Source organism: Diceros bicornis, chromosome 14 (genome assembly GCF_020826845.1).
Source record: "Diceros bicornis minor isolate mBicDic1 chromosome 14, mDicBic1.mat.cur, whole genome shotgun sequence".
Lineage (NCBI taxonomy): Eukaryota > Metazoa > Chordata > Mammalia > Perissodactyla > Rhinocerotidae > Diceros > Diceros bicornis.
The window spans coordinates 37,859,081-37,874,179 of NC_080753.1; the positions used below are offsets into that span (position 1 = coordinate 37,859,081).

Genomic DNA, 15,099 nt, shown 5'->3' on the forward strand with positions numbered 1-15,099 from the left:
TTCACAGTTATGTTGGAAAATTAGGGAATAATATGTTATAGTGACAGAAAACTAATCAAATGAAAAGATAAGGCAACTAATAAATTTAATATGATCAAAGTTTACAAAAAAGAAAATATCATCATAGTACAGTACATGTCTCAGTATAAAAAAATACATTGTACTGAGAGGATGGAAGATGGAAATCAGTTGTGGGATAATGAGTACCAGAGGTCAATTCTCAAATTCCAAAATAGAAAAGACAGTGTCTAAAAGGATAAATAAGGAAATAGCAGTAGGAGTTGGTTATTTTAGCTGAAACTTAATGCACTTATAGTATCCTATATTTGTCCTTTTGCAGCATTGTAATTCTTAAGTTTGAATTGCAACTTACACATAAGTGGTAACGATTGAAACACCAAAGTATAAAAATGAAAATAGTTTCTGTCCCCTTTGCTCTGCCTGTTGACAACATGTAACTATCAAGAACTGTGAACAGTCTGATAGTTGACTGTGTTTGTAAGGTAACACGTGAGCCTGCCGCAGTTTCAAGGTTGTTGGTGGAAGAGGGGAGACACCTGGGGCAGAGATGTAAGGGAGGCAAAATTTTACCTCTATTCTCTTAGGGTTTTCAGCTAGGCCTGCCATAAGACACATGAACAGGAGAAAACATACAAATTTATTTAATATAAGTTTTATGTGACAATGGGAACCCTCATAAGGAAATGAAGACCCAAAGAAGTGGCAAAACTGAAAGGCTTTTACACTAGGCTGAACAAAGAGATCAATAGTGGAAAAGTAACTAAAATAGAAGGGGAGGTTAAAGGAAGATACAAATTATTTTAACATAGTTTGTACAGAATTCCCTCAAGTTCAACTTCCTGTCCTTGATGATAAGAATGTTACTTTCCTCTTGGCATAGAGAGGACATCTTCCAGAGCGCCCTTTTGCACCTGTTTCTTTTAGTGCCTTGAGCTCAAAGTAATCCTTATACCAAAGTGGCATATGCTGCCACCCTTCAGAGACAAAAGACATTTTATTTCTCACAGCAATAGCAGGAGCCAGGTTATCAGCCTTTGTGCAGCTTTCTCAAGCACCAATTCCCACAAGGGTGACTCAGATGGGCCTAGATGGATGCCCGCACACAGAGTGGGTAGCATTACAGGAGAGGAACCCGGAGTGTAGGGAACTCAGTAGGAATGCCTGTCCTTTGCTCCAAATGGAGAGGCTATCTCTATCTTCCAAGGCTGTTCTTTATATAAAAATCTTTGAAAGATAGTCCAGAACCAAGGGCTGTTAGTGATTCTGAGGGATATTAAGAAATAATATATTTAGTCTTTGTCCATGGTTCCTGACACAACTCCTCAATCCCTGGGGATTTTCTGGATGCTAAGAGCCGCTTTTGTTCTAATGAGGCCATTCTTGGTGGGTCCCTAGATAGTTTCAGGATGGGGGCTGGTCATCACAAAGACCAAGCCATGATTAAAAGCCTAGATCCTTCAGCCCCCACCCCTACCCCCAACCTCCCCAGGAAGGGAGAGAGGCTGGAGATTGAGTTAATCTGTCATGCCTACAGGATGAAACCTTCATAAAAACCTCTAAATGACAGAATTAGGAGGGTTTCAGAGCTGATGAACATATGGAGGTGTTGGAGAGGGGCACACCTGGAGAAGGCATGGAAGTTCCATGTACCTCCCTGCCACGCCATTCCTTGCCCTGTACATTTCTTCCATTTGGCTGTTCCTGAGTTATATCTGTTCATAATAAACTAGTAAATGAAAGTCAAGTGTGTTCCTGAGTTCTGCAAGCCATTCTAGCAAATTATCCAACCTGAGGAGGGGATTGTGAGGACCCCTGGTTTATAGCTGGTCAGTCAGAAGTAAGGGAGGCCTGGGACTTGCAAATGGCATCTGAAGTGGGGGACAGTCTTAGGGGACTGAGCCTTTAACTTTTGGAATCTGCACTACTTCTGGGTAGTTAGTGTCAGAATTGAATTGAATTGCTGAACACCCAGTTGGTGTCTGCAGAGAATCAGAGACTTGGTTGTTGGTGAGAAAAAACAGTTGAGAGACTCACTCACAATACATGCAGAAACTGAGAGACTCGTGGAAAATCGTTTCCCAACAGCAACCACTGGGAACAATTTGATGTGTGTCCTTCCACCTATCATGCAATACATATTATTCTTTAACTTTTTTATTCTCTTAAATCTGGAACTTCATTCAAAGTCTACACATAGAGAACTATCTTTTTTGGTCGGGTTGTACCATATTTGGGCAATAACTTATCTAATGCTTGTGAACCTCACTAGAATCTACATTCCATGAGGGCAGGGACCCTCTGTGCTCTTCCCTTCCATATCCCCTCCATACCCTCCCTAATTGTAACTCTGGAGCTGGTAGGAGGGAGAGAGGGAGATCAGGGAAGGCTTCCAGAAGGAAACAACTTCCAAGAAAAGCCCTAGAGGATGAGAAAGAGACACGATGTGTGCATAAGAATCTGCTCAGAGCACAGAGAGCACCCCCTCCAAGCCCATCCCAAGCCAGGAGACGTGGCGTGCAACTGAGCGCAAAAGCCGAATCTAGGCGCGCAGCGAGTCTAGGGCACCTGGCCCTGGTGGGATGTGTCCTGTAGTTGTGAGACAAGGCGCTGGCGCTTTCTGCAGAGTCTCTTCTCAGATCTCCATAGAGTTCCAAACGTGAGATAAGCCCACTGCAGAGAGGCTGGAGGAAGAACAATGACTATTCTGAACATAAATTATTCCTTCGAAGGCATTGGCAGAATCTGTCTTAAGTTACAAGTGAAATCAAGGAATCTGAAATCCATGAGTTTGTTTGTAATAAGGATGGTATGCATAAAAGCACTTTTTGTCTGTTACTCATTGCTGTATCTGCAGTGCCTAGAATCGTGCCTAGAATATATTGGCCTCTCAATAGCGGACGAATAGATTATTTGGGTGCTCATTTTAGGTTGAGCATTGTTCTAGGGCAGTTATCTCTGGCTCCCAGATAAACAGAAGTCAAAGGAAAAGGAGAAAAATGGGCCTGAGTTTGGAAGACGTGAGAACTGTTCACGCTGGAAATGAAGAAAGGGTGTCTATCAAGCCAGGCAGTTGGTAAGGAAATGAAGGAAGGGTGTCTATCAAGCCAGGCAGTTGGCAAGGAGAAAAGAAAGCCTTGGCAGCGGTGGGATTCGAACCCACGCCCCCGAAGAGACTGGAGCCTTAATCCAGCGCCTTAGACCGCTCGGCCACGCTACCACTTCCGGCAAACTAGCTCTTCCACTTTTTCCCTAAGAGCAAATGTCGTCCCTATGCGACCCCATGTTTGTCTTCTCTCCAGGGCATTTCCTTCTCAGGCGTTCCTCCCAGTACCACCTGACAACCTCTGCCTGGTGTTCGGCCGCCACCAGCCTGACCCCCGACATCTTGCTTCCCCACAGCTGCGAGCAGTGCGGGAGGAAACCAGCGAATCCGGGACGCCCGCCCCTTTAGTCACCAACACAAGAGAAAGGGGCCGCGGGACGGAGTGGTTTCGGGTTCGCCGTGGACGGTGACGCCCAGCCGGATCCCCGGCGCTGCTGAGTGACTCGGGGGTAATTTTGGGCGAGGGGACGCTGTGAAAGAAAGGCAACGCAACGAAAGAGTCAGAGAGCACAGTCTTTGCTGTTTACGGAGGTAAAAATTCAAAAGGACGGCAGTCTCCGCAGAAATGCCCCCAGGGCCAAAGGCGTTGGGCCGTTCATTTGGAAACGCTAAGATTCGAATCATTTAAAAGTATAGTTGCTGTCATAATATAATGCAATACACTGATAAAGTCGCTGCCTGCGTTTCTCTTCTTAGTGCAGGCGGTGGCGCTTGGGTCTCCCTGACCCAAAAGTTTTGAATCAGACAAGATGTCGAAAATGAAAATACATTGTGCAGATTATGTCAGAAATAAAATCTCAAAAAAGAAAGTTAGCTAACGCTGGAGTTTGTTTGTTTTGCCGTTTATCTCCAAGAAATTCAATGCTAAGTGTTTTTATCCAATATTCCAATGAAAATAATCTTTCTTACAAATTCCTATACTGGAATTGCTCATATGGAATTTATTGCACAGTGCCTGGGTGTTAGTTTCCTGTGGCTACTGTAACAAATTACCACAAACTGTGTGGCTTAAAACAACAGAAATTTATACTCTTATAATTCTGGAGGCCGGAAGTCCAATCAGTATCACCCGCCAAAATCAAGGCGTCCTCAGCGCCGACCTCCCTCTGAAGACTCTAGGGAAAAATTGGGGTCCTTGACTCTTTCAGCTTCCGCTGTTGGCATACCTTGGCTTGTGGCCACCTCTTTCCAGTCTTTAAGGTCAGCATCTACAAATTTCTCTCTACTTTGCCTTCACATGGCCTTCTCTTCCTTCTAAAAAAAAAATCAAAAACTGATTCAGTAGTATCTCAACATCCTTAGTTGCAATACTTGAGCAATTACCAGATGTTATTTCCTGGGGAGATTACTTTAGGAAAATGATGAAGAAAAAAGATACTCAAGCAAGCAGAAGCAACATAGTTGCCCCTTACTCTTCTTCCTGGCTAAAGCCTCACTTTCCCCTGTTCCTCCATATATCCCAGGCTAGGAGCCTCTTTTCTCACCTTCTGTGTTAATCTGAGTTGTTTGCCTGTTTCTCTCTCTCAGCCCTTCACAACAGCAGTCATCTCCTCTCCACTATCAGGACTATGTATTCCCACCAGTTCTGGATCTCTGAGGGCAAGATGGCCACAGTTTGATGGAGACTGACTACTTTGTGACAACTTTAACCCTCAGAGACACAGAGCAAGAGTACCCTCCTGCTAGGTGTTAATTGGTTCACTGCTTCATCAGCTTCAACTTGATCCATCAAAGGCATCAATCCAGGGACCAGTTTTCTCTCTCTACTCTTTGCTTTCCTCAATAGTAAACCAAAAGGGGGGAAACAGAAAGAAAAAAATGAAGAAATAACTTGAGAGAAAATGACTATATCCACGAGTGGGCATCAGGAGTCCATTCACTCATTCAACAAGTATTGCCTTGAGTGCCTACTGTCTACCTGGGCACTGTGTTGGGCTCTGGGTATTCAGCAGAAACATTGACAGTTGCCGTCCTCACCCTCAGAACTAGGAGAGAAGGCAAACATTCATCAAGAAATTACAACTCAGTGTTGTGATTGTAGAAGGGCTGGGATCACACTTAGGTGGGGGAGCTAACTCAGTGCAGATCTGGAAAGGCCTGCTTGGAGGAATTTACGACTGCATTGAGGAATGAGGTGGGGGTAGGGGGCTGGAGTGAGACGAGACTGGCGAGAAATCTAAAAAGAGAAAAACAGTTTGGGTGTAGGGGGCCTGGGGTCGGGATTGAACCAGAAACCCCTCTCCCTCGACAAGCCCTCTCCCAGGGTGAGACCGAGATCCCTGAAGGAGCCAGAGGTGAGAAGAGGAAGAAAGGAGAAAGAGGTGAAAGAGGATGAAAAGAGGAGGGCTTCTCCCACAGCCCCCACGGACCAGTCGGGGTGATGGGGGGTGGGGGGTCCCTGGGAGCTGCCGCTACTTGACTGTTTCCGAATCTAAGATTCTAAGAATCAGAGAAATAAAGAGCCCAAACGAACGCCTCAAGAATCCCTGGAAGGTGTAAGGGCCTACGCCACACAGAGTCGGAACAAGGAATTTAAATTGGATACAAACATATCCCTCTTCCTGGTCCCTGGAGACGCACTTACTAGTACCCTCTATCCGACTATCCGCTCAGTGTGTACTCTCTAGGAAACGAGGAGGACTGCCTTTCTCGCTGGTTCTATTTCAGTCAAGAGGGCCCCAGTTGAATAGCTTCAGCTCAACTGTTGCGTAGGCTGACCATGAGTGGGATTTGGAACCACCATCACAGATTCCTGGAAGTTGAACAGAGAACTCTGATGATTCTCTCTTTAGGGACCAAACTGATTTTAAAGCATTTAAAATCATTTCACTTGGACCGACTGACTTGAGAAATTTTCTGGGAAGCAACTATGTACCTGTAAGAGCCGGATTTGTCAGCAACTGCCATCGGAATAAATGTAGACGGAATTCTAGCTTTACTGTGTGTATGGCCAGAAAGCTTGACACGGAAAACTTATGCCATACCATCGGTAGCAGAGATCTTCCAAGTGCTAGTTCAGAATTCAAAGAATTCAGAATTCAAAGTCCTGAACCATCTGGGAGATTTCACAATTCTGTGCTTTGCTTCTCTGATCTCTTGTCCTGGAATGTTGGTCTCCCTTTTGTTCCCTCACAGAAATCTTGCTCATTCTTCAAAGCCCACTTCAAAATGATCAGTTCTCCACCCTGCCTCCAAATCACACACTCACACACACACACACACACACCCCACTGTGCTTTTCCACATTTCATTTTAGCAGATTACTCTTCTGCCCAATAGAAAACTTGTTCAAAATATCTGCCTCCTCCACTCAGCATAAGTACCACAACAGTAGTAATAATAACGATAATAAAAACCCGTATATTAGGACAATAGTATGGCTGAGTGCTTCTTGTGCATTTTTTCATTTACTCCTCATAACAAGAGTATGCAGTAAATATTTTTATTCCCGTTTTACAGATGAAAAAACTGGGTTTAGGGATGTTAAGAGGTAAGATTGTGTCTTGCTCATTTTTCATCTTCCCTAGAGACTAACGTAGTACAAACCTACACTGGCCCTTAGTATTCACAGATTGATTCATTGACTCCAACTGTTGTCCTTTTTCTTACAGCCGTTCACATTCTCCCTTCTTCCTCTTGTCCTGATGTGGACTTGGTTTTGTTATATATTTGCCATTTTGCCTCTGAGTTGACAAGTTATCAGATAGCAGTCTGGTGAGTGAACAGAACCCACTGTACTAAAATATAGATTAGGGAAATTTTTTCTCCACAGAGAATGAGTAATAGCTCATAACAGATGAAGGAAAAATGTCATAACTTTCAAAGAGTCCCTTGTCTCTAATCCAATTAGCTTTATGTGGAAAGTTAAAAAAAAAAAAAAAGCATTACACACGTTCAGGAGTCCTACCCAGACTGCTCCCTTGAAAACAGAGATATAAAAAGAAATGAAGCAAAGGATTCGTGTTACTTAGAGAGGAGACAAAATGTGACACCAAGAAATGACGATGGTGTTCAGGAAGTGATTGCCATCAGGCCTAGGGGATTGATTTCCTGTGAAACATCAGGCAGAAAGACACAGAATAGCTTCAGTATATACAGGAATTTGACAAATTATACTACTTTCAAGCTTATGTCAAAACAAAATTTCTTAGACAAATTGATCTTCCGTATGTGTCAAAGTTTATTAACTCAAGAAGAGTATTGGCAAGATGACAAAGGAGTGTCCCAGCTCAAAAAAGTTTTGCAATTTGTGAATTTATACATGGGGTTTGGGGGAGAGCAGGGAATGTGCAATTAACTGGAAAAAGAGTACTGCTTCATTTAACATGATCATAAAAACGTCATGTCCCCATCTGTTGTAAAGATCAGGGGCACCACGGTCTTTGTTTGGAAGCTTGCTGAGCATGTGCATCAAACTTTTATAAGAAATGAGACGGAAATAATAAGCACTACATCTGTGGCTGCTATTTAGACAACAAGTAACAAAGATTTGCGCGCCAGTACTGTCAGACAGGAGCCAATTAGCACAGAGGCATCAAACCTTGTCAAAAGTCGGGAGAATAACAATCTGCTTTTTCTCAAGCAGCTATCAGTAAATTTCTCAGGTATGCATTCAGAGATGCTGAATACATCGTTTGCCTGTTTCTCAGTTTTGTGACAGCAGTTTTACTTGGATACTGTAGCCTTCCCCTATTCCCTTTCTTAGGAAACCCCAAATTGTGCCTTCACAGGGGAAGACAGGCGGGGGCGCTGGAGAGATGAGGCAGTCCCGAAACCGCTTTGGTACAGGGTTACGTTACTGTGTAGTATTTTTAGGGCGATCCCCCAGCGCCCATCTGTAGCAATGAAACGACAAAATCTGGGGGAGAGGGAGGGCGTTTCAAAATTCCAGCCGCTCTCCGGGCTTCAGAAACTCACGCACAACCAGCTAAGACAAATCTCAGGGAGATGACGTCCCAATTTCTTCTCTCTCCTCTTCGTAGCTGTCTCTTCATCTTATTATGCTAATCTCAACCAATTCCTAAAGTTAATCAACTGCTTCCAAAATTTCCCGTTCACTGAATCATCCAATTGAACGAGTTAAAATTTTAAAGCAGTTAAAAAACTAGTGCCCAGCTCTCGGTCAACGGGTGTTAAGTGCTCATTAACAAAATTTTAAAAACCGTTGAAAATTACATCGCTTGTGATTTTGCACTTGGAATACCAAAACTTGCAGAATTTCTAGGCAGAAAACGCCACAAATGAAAACTAAAAGTTAACTTGTACACAATTTGGTGGTTCGTCTTTACAAGTTTCCCCTTCTGCATGTGTGAAAATACAGGGGGTTGGGGGCAAGAAAAAAAAAGTAGTTTTCCCTGACCGGGAATCGAACCCGGGCCGCGGCGGTGAGAGCGCCGAATCCTAACCACTAGACCACCAGGGAAGGCGACAAAAGTCTTGTGAAAGGGACTTACAAGCGAATGCTCCGGACGTATAAATATGGCTCCCCTTTCCCAATTCTTCAATAACTTACTTCAAAATCATATTCATTTATTCGTGCACCTCGCGTGGCGCACCAACCAATAAAATCTGGCCGAAAGGGACGTGTAGCAACGCCGAAGAAGGAGTAATCAGGAGGGATGTAGCTGAATGGGGTCTTTCTCTGCTCCGGATCTGTGGATTCCATCAGGAACAAATTGTAGATTTAACTAAGTCGTTACGGCAGTTCTTAAGACATTAATTTGTAGCTGTCTTCTTGTCTTTATCCTCATAAATTAGTGAACCATTGGAAGACGGAAACAGTTTTTTAATGTATCTTTGGTTCCCTCAAAGTGATTGCTACGGTGTTTATTAAATAAATACCTAACAGTGAATAAAAAGACTCAAATGATACAGCCATTATATCTTTTTTAAGACACCGTGGGCGGGGCCGAAATAGCTCAGTTGGGAGAGCGTTAGACTGAAGATCTAAAGGTCCCTGGTTCGATCCCGGGTTTCGGCAGAAGAGCCCGTCGTTTTAGAGTCGACTGCAATTAAAATATTGAATTTACCCAGTACGAATATGAAAATACTCGTTGAACTGAAAAAAGGGGGCAACTATTTTCTCAAATTCATAAGCGAAGACACGAGAGGATTGTGTGATGAAACAGTTGTTCCGGTAGGAGAAGCCTAGGGATGGTCTTGGACATCTCACTAGATAAAAAAGAGTCAAATGTGATGAAGAAAACCACGTTCCTTCTTCTTTGTAATGTTTAATATCTTCTTTCTTGGTTCCGGCTCTGTTCCACATATGTTGTTTTCCTCTTTCTCCAAACCTACCGTTTCTTCATTCCCATGGAGTTATTCCAACAACCGCAAGCCAAAGTCAAGGAGCCCCAAAGGATTCCTCTTTCTCCTCTTCATTTCTACTTCACGATCCCTCTTTTCCCCCTAATCTTATCTCTGTCAGCTTCTAATGCGAAGGAGGCTGATCCTCCAGATAGATATGGAAAAGAGAAGTTTAATATGAGGGATACCAATTACATTTTATTCTCGATTTCATGTCCCTTCAATAAAGACTTATTAAGTGGACTCCTATGCAACTCTGAAGAGAAAGAGAGCCGCAAGGCAGGGGAACTGAAGGAAAGAAGGTAAGGCTCCTGGAACAGAGAGCCTTCTGAGTTGAACTGAAGAGGTGGCTCCTGGCCAGAAGTGAGAGCAGGAAAGCTGAGCATTGAAGGAGAAAAGAGAGTCAGCATATTCCCTTAGCCTCCTTTTTCCTTACCTCCTGATTCCTGATTTTGCTATGTGAACATATCCCAACCTCTCCCTTTGTACTCAGAGGAAAAGTTTTCCCTCATTTCCAAGGCTAATTAATACTCCATCTGAGCTAGTCTGTGGTTTTCTTCCCTTTCCATTCTGCCCTTATGTCTTTGATCCCTCTTTCTCTCTTATCTGCCTCTCTTCAAACTACAGAATGCCTAAATTTCCATCTCTAGACAACAAAACAAGAACACATGCCCTCCTGTCTTACCCTCATGCTTTTTCTGTAGACTTTTTCCTTCCACCCACCACCAAACTTGTTGCAAGAGGAGTATTTGTCTCCACTTCCTTGCTTCGTCAGTTGCTCATCAGCTGAGGTCTGCCTTCTAATCCCAGGACACCGTTACCATCAATTTCCCAACTTTCAAATGCCTTGGCTCTTTTTTGGCCCTAAACTTAATTTGTGCATGATGTAAACTATTGACAACCCCTCCTTCATGAAACAATCTTCCTTTGGACCTTGGGACTAAGTTCTCTCCCATTCTTCTCTATACTCTCTGGCTGCTCTGTTTCAATCTCCCCTCTCCCCTACTGCTAAGGACTCTTTAGAAATGGCTACTTCTCAGTGTCCTGATCTCCATCTTTTTTGAATTAAATTTTTAATTTTTAGATAATTGTAGATTCACAAGCAGTTATAAGAAATAATACAGAGAGATCATATGTACCCTTTACCTAGTTGCCCCCAATAGTAACATCTTGCAAAACTGTAGTGTAATATCACTACCAGGATATTGATATTAATAAAGTCAAGATACAGAACATTTCCATCACCACTAGGGTCCCTCATGTTGCCCTTTTATAGCCACACTCAGTTTCCTCCTGCCGACAACCCCTCCCCCAACGTCTAGCAACCACTAATCTGCTTTCCATTTCTATAACTTCCTAATTTCAAGAATGTTATATAAATGGAACCATACAGTATGTAACCTATTGTGATTGACTTTTTGCACTCACTATAATTCTCTGGAGATTCATCCAGATTGTTGAGTAAACCAATAGGTCATTCCTTTTTATTTCTGACTAGTATTCTGTGGTCTGAATTTACCACAGTTTATTTGAACATTACCCCATTGAAAGACATTGGGTTGTTTCCAGTTTTTGACTATTACAAATAAAGCTGCTATAAACATTTGCGTACAGGTGTTTGTGTAAACATCAGTCTTCATTTCTCTGGGATAAATGCCCAGGAGTACAACTGCTAGATGGTATTGACTTGTTTGTTTAGTTTTTAAAGAAATTACCAAACTGTTTCCCACCAGCAATGTATGCAGCTTCATCAGCATTTGGTGTTGTCACAAGTTTTATTTTAGCCATTCTGATAGGTGTATAGCGACATCTCACAGTGTTTGTAATTTGCATTTCCGTAGTGGCTAATGATGTTGAAAGCCTTTCCTTGTGTTTATTTGTCATCTATATAAAGGTCTTTTGTCCAATCCAATAAGAACATTTGTGTGCAAGTGTTTGTGTGAGAAGTCCCTGAAAAAACTTGAAGTTCAGACCATTTGCAAATCTGTCTTGGATTATATAGTTGTCATGCAATGCGATTCTTATGAAGCAGTATTTACAACATGCAATCCAGTCTTACTGTTTTAAGAAAGACCCAGCACAGGGTAGAGAAATCCCCAGGAGAATAGGCCACTAAGAAGAGTTTCTTCCGGTGCCAACTAACTGCACCACCCTTCCCTGTGTGCAAAACTTAAAGATCAAGCATAAATTAGTGTTAAAACACAAAACAAAACAACGGGCCCAAAATGGAGTCGTTAATGCTAAGACCCAGACTTGATTAGTTTCAACTCTCTCGGAAACGGATTCTTAAATCAATCAGGAATCACCTGACCAGCACTAGTTAGGTAATCTGCCTGAGAGACCCCTGCCATTCCCTAAAGGAAAGTAACCTTGCAATAACCAACCCATTTTTTGCCTAGGATAACTTCCTTGTTCCTGCTCCCTTCTGCCTATAATAAGTCTTTCGTTCTGTATAGATCCTCGGAGCTCCTTGCTATCTGCTAGATTGGATGCTACCTGACTGAAATCAATTTTTGCTCAAATAGACTCTTAAAATTTTTAATGTGCCTCAGTTTATCTTTTAACAGTACTATCTACACCGCCCTACCGGTCAAGTCAGGTGGTCCTGACTTGCAAAATAATGCTGGGGAACAACGATTTTTCAAAAGAAAATCCCGAAGAGGGAAGTGAAAGAAAAGAGACCGGGTCTCGTCGGATGTCCGGGCGGAACTGCAGGCATTGCTCGCAGGCGCGGTCCCACCGCCGCCCAGCACGGGGAGTTTGACCTGCTCCGTGTCCGGCCTGGGCCGGGTCCCCCCCTCCTTAGACAACCTGGTACCCCCGGGCTCCCCCGGGTGCCCCATGTTGGTGCCAGGCCCAGTGCGGACGCCCGCTCTACACAGCGCCGTAGCTCCGAACCCCCGGACACCCACGATCCGCCGACCTCAGCCTCCCGGGAAGCTGGGATTACAGGCGCGCGCCACCGCGCCCGGCGCTGGGTGGTGCGGCGCGGCGGGCCTAGAGGCTGCGGCCGGTGGCCTCGGGGTGCTGGGCGGCGCGACCTGTGCGGCAATTCCTCTATCCTCAGCCCACTGCTCACTCTAGATTGCCAGAAGTGGCTAATAGAAACGAGCTGAAGAGACAGAGCAAGCACTGGCAGATGTGTGAATAAGCATCCCTTATCATGTTGTCCTCGGAATCTTTGCAAAAATGTCAGTTAAACAAATGGCTGTAAATTTAATAAGGGAAAAGGTGAAGGACTGTGTTGAGCATTGAGCGTGCTTCACAAACTTCAATGCGTATCCAAAATCACATGGAGATCTTGCTAAAATGCAGGTTCTAATGCTGCAGGTCTAGGGTGAGGTCTGAGATTCTGCATTTCTAAGAAAATCCCAGGTTAGGCCAATGCTGTTGATCAGCGGTGCGTGTTGCAAGAGACAAGGTTGTTGACGCTTTGGAACATGATGGTTCTACATTTTTCCACTTATTTTAACAGTCACAGCATTATGATATTAGAACATTAGAGTGAAGAGAAAAATAAAGTAAACCCACAGTTCCAGCTCCACAACTGATTATGGACATTTCCCTTTCTCCTTTTTAGGTCTTGTCCTTACACAGACACAATTTTTTTGCATAGTTGAAACCATGACGTTTGGACAATGTCATGTTGGATGCATTTCCATTTCGTGTAAGTAATAAATATATACAGAGAATTGTTCAATCTCTACTTCTGTCCACCAACATTTCCAGAGACCCTTCTTTGTGCCGTCTATACTAGGTCCATCTGGGGAATCTGAGACTACAAAATGCACTCTTCTAACCAGGGTATGGCCTGATGAAGAATACAGACAAGTAAATTAGTGAGAATTAAGATGTACTCACATATTCTTCCATGAATGTAAGGACAGGGTGTTGTGTAGAGGATCACCAATACAGACAACTAACCTAAGACATGGATGGTTTACTGGAGGAGATGATGACTGAAATGCCTCTTACAGATTAACTATAATTAGGCAGGTAAGGAAGGTGTGATAATTGTGATTTATAATAAGAAATATATATTTGGTCTTCAGTCACATTGCTGGCACAGAGCTCCTAAAACCCTTGGAATTTCCTAAGTGTTGGGAACCAAAAAGGTGCCTTTTGTTATGTTAATGAGGCGACTTTTGGAAAGCCCCTAGGTCACCTAAGGATGGGGACTGGTTGTCAGGGGAATCAACCGCATGATTAAAGGGTTGGAACTTTTGGTCCCACCCCAACCTCCCGGGGAGGGGAGAGGGGCTGGAGATTGAGTTCAATCACCAATGGCCTATGATTTAATCAATCATGCCAATGTAATGAAGCCTCCATAAAAACCCAAAAAGGATGGGGTTTGGAGAGCTTCCAGGTTGGTGAACACTTGGAGCTTCAAGGAAAGTGGAATACTCTGAGAGGACACAAAAGCTCCGTGCCCTTTCCGTATCTTGTCCTTTGCATCTTTTCCATCTGACAGTTCCTGAATTATATCTTTTTATAATATACTGGTAATCTAGTAAGTAAACTGTTTCTCTGAGTTCTGTGAGCCACTCTAGCAAATTAACCTAAACCCAAGAAGGAGGGTCTTTCAGTCAGAAGCACAGGTAACAACCTGGATTTTCAATTGGCATCTGAAGTGGAGGGCAGTCTTGTGCGACTGAGCCCTTAGCCTGTGGGATCTGATGCTATCTCTGGGCAGGTTAATGTCAGAATTGAGTTGAATTGTAGGACACCCAGTTGGTGTCGAAGAATTGCTTGGTGGTATGGGGGGGGGGGTGACCCACACATTGGAATTGGGTGTCAGAATTATAGAAGGGCATGGAAAGATTCTTTCATCAGCAGGTGCAAAGGTGACAAGGTGTGAATGTCTGGGAAAATCACTAGTTCCTACTTCAATTACAACTGAGTAGAGAGAATCAAAGGTGCATGGGCCAAGAGGAATAAGATGAAGATGAGGCTGCAAAGGAAAAAAAATAGTTAACTTGTGTGGTAGCTAGTCTCCAAAAACTGACCCCAATGTAGCAATGTGTGTCCCTCAGTAATCACATCCTTGTATTGCCCATTCCCACAGTAAATCTTGGCTAACCTAATAGAATTTCATTGAAGTGACACTGTGCCAGTTCCAGGCCTGAGTCATAAGAACCCTTGCAGCTTCTGACTTGGTTTCTTGGAATGCTCAATCTTGGGAAGGTTTCTCTCAGAACTCAGTAATCATAATGTGAGAAGTCCAAACCATGGAAAGGCCATGGCTAGACACTTTGGGCAACAGCCTCAACCGAGCTGCTAACATATCACAAACATCAACTGCACTGCCAATCATGTAAGTGAGCCATCTTGGACACCCCAGCCCAATCAAGTCCTCAGAGAACTGGAGTTCTTGCTGACATCACATGGAACAGAATTGCCCAGATGAGCCCAGTCAACCCACAGAATCAAAAGGGATAATAAAGTGGTTTTCTATTGCTATCATAACACATTACCACAAACTTATTGGCTTTAAACAACATAAATTTATTATCTTACAGTTTTGTAGGTCAGAAGTCTGGTATGGTCTCACTGCGCTGAAATCAAGGCTTTGGCAGGCTGCATTCCTTTCTAGAGGCTGTAGGGGAGAATCTGTTTCCTGCTCGTTCAGATTGTTGACAGAGTTTGGGTCTTCACAGTTTTAGGACTGA

At 43.5% G+C, this 15,099-nt stretch overlaps 3 non-coding genes across 3 annotated transcripts; 1 reads left to right on the forward strand and 2 right to left on the reverse strand.

The window, feature by feature from the left end:
• Window positions 1-3,156: 3,156 nt before the first annotated feature.
• On the reverse strand, window positions 3,157-3,238 carry TRNAL-AAG (transfer RNA leucine (anticodon AAG)). Its single transcript has one exon. It is a non-coding gene; the product is annotated as a tRNA-Leu (tRNA).
• Window positions 3,239-8,474: 5,236 nt separating this feature from the next.
• On the reverse strand, window positions 8,475-8,546 carry TRNAE-CUC (transfer RNA glutamic acid (anticodon CUC)). The gene has a single exon. It is a non-coding gene; the product is annotated as a tRNA-Glu (tRNA).
• Window positions 8,547-9,031: 485 nt separating this feature from the next.
• TRNAF-GAA (transfer RNA phenylalanine (anticodon GAA)) lies at window positions 9,032-9,104 on the forward strand. The gene has a single exon. It is a non-coding gene; the product is annotated as a tRNA-Phe (tRNA).
• Window positions 9,105-15,099: the final 5,995 nt, after the last annotated feature.